The sequence below is a fragment of the Erpetoichthys calabaricus genome, chromosome 10 (genome assembly GCF_900747795.2).
Source record: "Erpetoichthys calabaricus chromosome 10, fErpCal1.3, whole genome shotgun sequence".
NCBI classification, from domain to species: domain Eukaryota; kingdom Metazoa; phylum Chordata; class Cladistia; order Polypteriformes; family Polypteridae; genus Erpetoichthys; species Erpetoichthys calabaricus.
The window spans coordinates 141,762,292-141,769,333 of record NC_041403.2 but is presented as its reverse complement, the minus strand read 5'-3'; positions in this window follow the sequence as shown (position 1 = coordinate 141,769,333).

Here is a 7,042-nt window from a genome sequence, read left to right as displayed (position 1 = left end):
CTTCCAAGGTGATGGGCAACACCAGCTTTGAAAAATTGCAGCACCTATCACCAAAACAAAATGGTGTTAGAAAAAAAGGTAAACAAAAATGAACTTCACAACGAAAGCTCTGATAAATACTGTGATTACAGAATTGGAAAATACCCAAAACGACACCGAAATCATTTTTCTAGATTCTAAAAAGCCTGAGAAAATGTAGAAAGATCATCAGTTATAACAGCATACAATGCCTTTGACTTCATGGCTTGTTTTTTGCTCTGATACTCATTATCAACAGTGGGACCTTCAATAGACATGCGTGTGTCTTTCCTAATCATTTTCAATCAATTGAATTAACAACTGGTAGACTCCAAAAAAGGTGTGGAAACATCTTAACAATGATAAATGTAATGGGATGCATATAAGCAAAATTTTAAATGTCATAGCAAAGGGCCAGTTTGATTTCATTTATTTTTAATAAATTTGCAAAAAAAAAATCTGAACTCTTGTTTTTGCTTCTTCATTCTATTGGGTACTGAGTGTTGCTTGATGTGCAGAGAAAAAAAGAATTTAAATGATTTCAGCACAAGTCTGGAGCATAACAAAAAATGTAAAATGTGAAGGGGTTTAAATACTTTCTGAATCCCCTGTGTGTTCATCCATGAAGTTACCCAAAGGCCTAAAAAGAAATTTCCAGAATGTTGTAGAAAGGCTTTCCATTTCATTCAGGAACAGTCACCACTACACCAAATCTGCAAATGCTCTGTCTCCTAGACACTACTCTATGTTATGTTACGTTTATAAACCTTTGTTTCACCTGCATCTTACTAACGTGATTTCCTTAAAGGTATCAAGAGTATTGTTAAGTCAGCAGTGTAGTGTGCCAAATATCTAGAAAGTGTATGACATCCAAACAACTAATCCAATGTAAAACATCTCTCTATTATAAAAAAAAGGCTTGGAAGGAGACGGTACGTGATTTTCTCAGAGACACTTTAACGTCCCGCGAGATGAGACAGTGAGACAAAAGGACAGCTGCTGTACAGGCTTTTAAATGATCGACGCGCAGTGTGACAAGCAGAACATGCAGCTCAGCAATGGCAGCAGAAAGACAGCAGCTGATCCGACTGAATCTCCTTAGCGTGTATTCAGCACCACCCAACCCACTTCACAACGCGAGTGCCAGAGACGCAAAGTGGTTGGTGCATAGCGCCTTATTGGGATGCCTGCCTTCACACACACATGAACATGACATCCCATTCTTAATGCATAGGCTTTAATATGGATTTGGCCTATCCTATGCAGCTATAAAAGCTTCAACTCTCCTGGGAAGGCGTTCCACAAGGTCTAGGAGTGTGTTTATGGGATTTTTTGACCATTCTTCCAGGAGAGTATTTGTGAGGCCTGGCTCGCTGGCAGTCTCCACTCTAATTCATCCCAAAGGTGTTCAATTGGGTGGAGGTCAGAGCTCTATGCAGGCCAGTCAAGTTCCTCCACACCAAACACGCTCATCCATTTCTTTATAGACCTTGCTTTGTGCACTGGTGCGTGTGCAGTCATGTGGGAACAGGAAAGGGCCATCTCCAAACTGTTCCCACAAAGTCGGGAGCATGAAATTGTCCAAAATGGCTTTGTATACTGAAGTACTAAGAATTCCTTTCACTGGAACTAAGGAGCCAAGTCCAACCCCTGAAAAACAAACCCACACCATAATCGCCCCTCCTCCAAACTTTACACTTGGCACAATGCAGTTGGGCAAGTACCGTTCTCCTGGCAACCACCAAACCCAGACTCGCCCATCGGACTGCCAGATTCATCACTCCAGAGGACATGTCTCCACTGCTCTAGAGTTCAACGGTGGTGTGCTTTACACCACTGCATCTGACGCTTTGCAATGCACTTGGTGATGTGAGGCTTGGATGCAGCTGCTCGGCCATGGAAACCCTTTCCATGAAGCTCATTACGCCCTGTTCTTCAGCTAATCTGGAGGCCAAACAAAGTTTGGAGGTCTGTAGATACTGACTCTGCAGAAAGTTGCCGACTTGTGCACACTGTACGCCTCAGCATGCACTGTCTCCGCTATGTGATTTTACACATAGCTTAACATAGCCACTTCGTGGCTGAGTTGCTGTTGTTCCCAATCACTTCCACTTTATAAAACCACTAACAGTAGCATTTTGCAATATTCTTTGTCAGTTCGGCTGGACACTTTGTCTTGCAGTAATGAAAAAATATTTCTTTTGTTACCTTTTTTTGTCTGTGCTCTGATTTTCTTTGTAGTGTTTCTCATTGTACTTACATCACATAGGTGAAACTACTGAGTTTTGCTACATACTACATAAAACTGGTAACATTTGTGTTGCATATACATGTAGAATTGTAAATGCTATTTCGGGACAAAAAAACCTACACTTCAGCAAAAATAAGAAAAAGGAAGCTTATTTCCACACATGTGAGTGCATTTAAATATGTAATATTTTGCCCCTGCTCTCCATTCGCTCGCCAACCCCCCCAGGCCTTCGCTATGCGCCAGCCACTTCACATCTCTGACGCTCGTGTATGTGGATTTCACTTTCACCAAACAACAAATCTTTTATTTCTCGCGGATACACCTCTTCATTAGGAAGAAACACTACTTTTCCCTGATGGCAACACGAATTAGACGATCTACAAGTCTCTAACTTAAAGTTTAAATCCGAACAATATATTTAATCCCTTTTCACTGTTCCGTTATTTCACCGAGTAATAATTTCAGTTTGTTTGCGCTACTGCGATCTTTACTATCATTTCTTTGAGACTTTCGAAATGTAGTACTTTAATTATCTCTAACCTGCTCTGCATGTGTATCGCACAAACGTTTTTGAATTCTTTACAACATTCTACTTTGTCTTCTACTCTTTGTCTTTTATTTCTGGCCCCAGGCGTGGTTAAATCTCTTGGCACAGAGTCTCGCTTCGTGGGACATGAAAGTATCTCTCTGAAAAAGTCTTGTCTCGTCCCAGGTTAAAAAGTCTCATCTCGTCCCAGGATTTTTTATTACAATAGAGAGATGACCTAACGAAGCCAAAACATACATGAACACTTTTGATGGTAGTGTTTTGAATTTATCACATCAGTGTTCATTTGATGCTCTGTAAGACATAAACATATAATAGCTGTGTGTATTGTTTTGGTGTAAGGAATCAGTTTTGAGAATAGAGAACATGGTTTTGAACACTGTGTTTCATTTTTCAAGAGAGTTGTGGAGTTTTGACAAAGTAGTTAACTCTTTTCAGTTTGTGTTTAGAGCAGGGGTGGGCAAAGTCATTCCTGGAGGGCCGCAGTGGCTGCAGGTTTTTGTTCCAACCCAATCTCTCTATTATAAAAAAAAATCTTGGGAGAGAATGACTAGGGAGACAAGACGTGATCTTGACATGAAGATCACAGAAGACACTTAAAAGACCAGCGAGACAAAAGAGAATGGCCATGGATCATCTTGCATGACCCAGAACCCTCTTGCGGATATTATGGCAAGCCAAATTATCATTCAGAGATATCTTGAAATATTTAAAGATATCTTGAAATATTTAGAGATATCTTTAAAAGATTCAGAGATATCTTTAAATGTTTTAAAGATATCTCTGAATGATAATTTGGCTTGCCATAATGACACGCCCTACTTCCAACCAATATCAAATAAGACCACGGGCACCAAAACACTCAGTCGTGTCAAGGCTTTGAGCACACACAGATCCAGGGCTCTCAGCGCATATAAAGTGTATAAGGACAATACGTTATAGATAAAAAGTCGACGACTAAGCGAAGAAGAAAGAGCAGCACGGAGAAAAGAGACTCAAAAGCATTGGAGAGAAAAAAATGCAAAAAAGAAAAAGAATTATCGAGGTGCAAATTCAGAAAATAAGGAAAGTAATTATCAGTCTGGAACAAGTGGAATTTAAAAAAAAGCATGTCCAATCGGGCCCAGAATTAAAAGACAAAGTATAACTTCATAAAGACGTTCAAAAACGTTGGCGCTATACACATGCAGAGCAGGTTAGAGATTATGAAAGCAGTGGAATTCGAAAGGGTCAAAAAAAACGATGGTGCGATACACATGCAGAGAAAGATAAAGAATATGAAAGCAGAAAAACTCGAAAGTATTGTAGTGTAACGTAAGTATTCTATGCGTAACGGTCATAATGGTCAACAATGTCCGCCATGTTAAACTTTCTTATTTGTGGCCCCATCTTCACGAAATTTGGTAGGCGGCTTCCCTGCGCTAACCGAAACCAATGTACGTACTTATTTGGGTAGTATGATGCCACTGTCGGCCACCATATTGAACTTTCCAACAGTCTTTGTTACTTATGGGCCCATCTTCAAGAAATTTGGTACGCGGGTTCCCAACGCTAACTGAATCCTACTTACATTCATATATACGTCCATAGCCTGCAGCTCGTCGCCATTTGAGGCTGCGTTGGGTCCCCCATCACCACGCCTCTCACGTAGTTGGCTGCCTGTCTATATAAGGCCGTCTGTCGCTCCGGTCTCTTCATTCCCTTCCTTGCTTCGCCACGGTATTCACGTCTCCCTGCTGATAACTGCAGCCTTTTTATTTAATCCACGGCTTCTCCGCTGTTTCATTGTTCGTTTATTACGATTATAGTTATTGTGTAGGTATTTTAGACTTAGTTTACATTGTTCAGGTACCCATTTCCTTTATCGTTCCAACCGTGCCCCCATTAACATGTCTATCGAGGTGATCACCATTGATCAAAGAACTGTCACTTACCGAGTGGTTTCCATGCCCGGAGATGGTGCCTGCCTTTTCAATTCTCTGTGTTACATATTGCATGACCATATCAGGCTCACTCTTGATATCTGGAGGAACATTGTGTCTTATGTATTGAATGACTGGGACAGGTTCAAGGTGTGGACTGATGACGGTACAGGAGATAATTATACTACACAGGAGTACTATAAGAGTGAAATGCTTAAGCCCTTCACCTATGGTTGTGCATGTGAGTTGATGGCTGCCGCTGAATTGTTCTGTTGTCGCTTTCAAGTGTATCGAAATGGCCAAATATTTTACACCTTTGGACAACCGCCAATGCCTCTTACAAAGCCTTCTTCAAAATGTTTACCCCAATCTACGAAATCTCCACAAAAAAAAACGTGTCATGGTTGAGGGAAAGAACTATCCTGACACCAAGAAATGACATGACTACGACTATAAACCACATTTAACTTCAAGAACTACCTTCACAACTGAAAACATATCAGTCTGTGGATTCAGTTGTGGAAGTGGAAGACACGGTGCACTATCCGGTAGAGTTTCTCCACACTCTGAATCCTCCAGGCACTCCTGAGCATAATCTAATTTTGAAGGTTGGGGCACCAATAATGTTACTGAGAAACTTACAGCCACCGAAACTTTGTAACGGCACGAGACTTCAGGTCACGTGTCTGCAAAAGAACCTAATTGAGGCAACAATTTTTACTGGCAGTGGCTCAGGGGAGAGAGTTTTTATTCCTCGCATCCCCGTTATACCCTCTGATCTCCCATTTCAATTCAAACGCCTCCAATTTCCAATAAGGCTCTGCTTCGCAATGACAATTAATAAGTCTCAGGGACAGACCCTACAAAAGGTTGGCATTGATTTGAGGCAAGATTGCTTTTCACATGGCCAACTATACGTTGCATGCTCAAGAGTAAGCTCAGCGCACAGCTTGGTCATATTACAACCGGAGGGCCGAACTGACAACGTGGTATACAAAGAGATCCTTAACAAATAATTATTGGTATATTTTCCCTCAGTTTAAAAAGGTTTACTTTTCTTCTTAATAAAAATTTTAAAGTAGTACAGCACTTTGTCGCTGCGGGCGGCATGGTGGCGCAGTGGTAGCGCTGCTGCCTCGCAGTTAGGAGACCCGAGTTAGCTTCCCGGGTCCTACCTGCGTGAAGTTTGCATGTTCTCCCCATGTCTGCGTGAGTTTCCTCCCACAGTCCAAAGACATGCAGGTTAGATTGGTGCTTGTGCGTGTCCTGCGGTGGGTTGGCACCCTGCCCGGGATTGGTTCGTGCCCTGGGATTGGCTCCAGCAGACCCCCGTTACCCTGTGTTCGGATTCAGCGGGTTGGTAAATGGATGGATGGGCTGCGAAGCGCGGGTATTTTGGTAGTATTGCATAGGCCTATAACTAGTATACAGTACACTCCATGTTAAATACACATTTTTGTAAGTACTGTATATATTTGTGAAATATCTGGGGAGACATGCAAGTGACAATAAAGTGACCTTGACATTAACTTAAACTGGTCCGACTTTTCTAGGAATGCGGGTTAGTGGAAAAGTGAGGTGACAGGTTAACCACACTGTCTCCTGATGTAAATGATTCGCATTCATGTTATTGTTGCATTCAGGTTAGTCCGAAGGCTTCATATTTTGAGCCATCTCATTTGGACCGATAAACGCCCAAGACACCGCGACACTCTAGGAAAACTTCTAGATCTGTTGGCCGCCTTCTTCAAGTTTAAAAATAGTTTTGCTTTAAGGATATATTTCTAAAAGCGAATACTTGTACGTGTACCAATCGAAAAGACATTTTCAAAAGTGTCATATTTCGTTTTTACGGTAATATTTATTGAAGTTTACTTGTTTTTGGTTAGAATTCTCATAAATGAAATACGATCCTATGTTGACTTTTGGTGGCTGATTATTTACAGTATATATCAATATTATATTAGCCAGTATAGTATGGGAAACTAATAAAAATCGCCTAATTTTTGGATATTTTTTCATTTGCCGGTGAAGAGTACGACATTTCAAATGTTTCCATTTAAAGTGATTAAATATCCTTGAATAAAACAAAAGCATAGTTCATGTGCTGTCTATTTTTTATGGTTACTTCAGCTGCTGTGACACTTTCGCCAAGTTATTTTAAAGATGTCAGAAAATTAGCAATTTGAGAAATAAGGTTTTACCTTCTAAACGCGAATTACTTACAGCACCAAACGACATTTCCCATGAAGCAATGCACACAAGCCGGGCCGCTCCTTCAGGAACGGTGTTGAACTACATTAC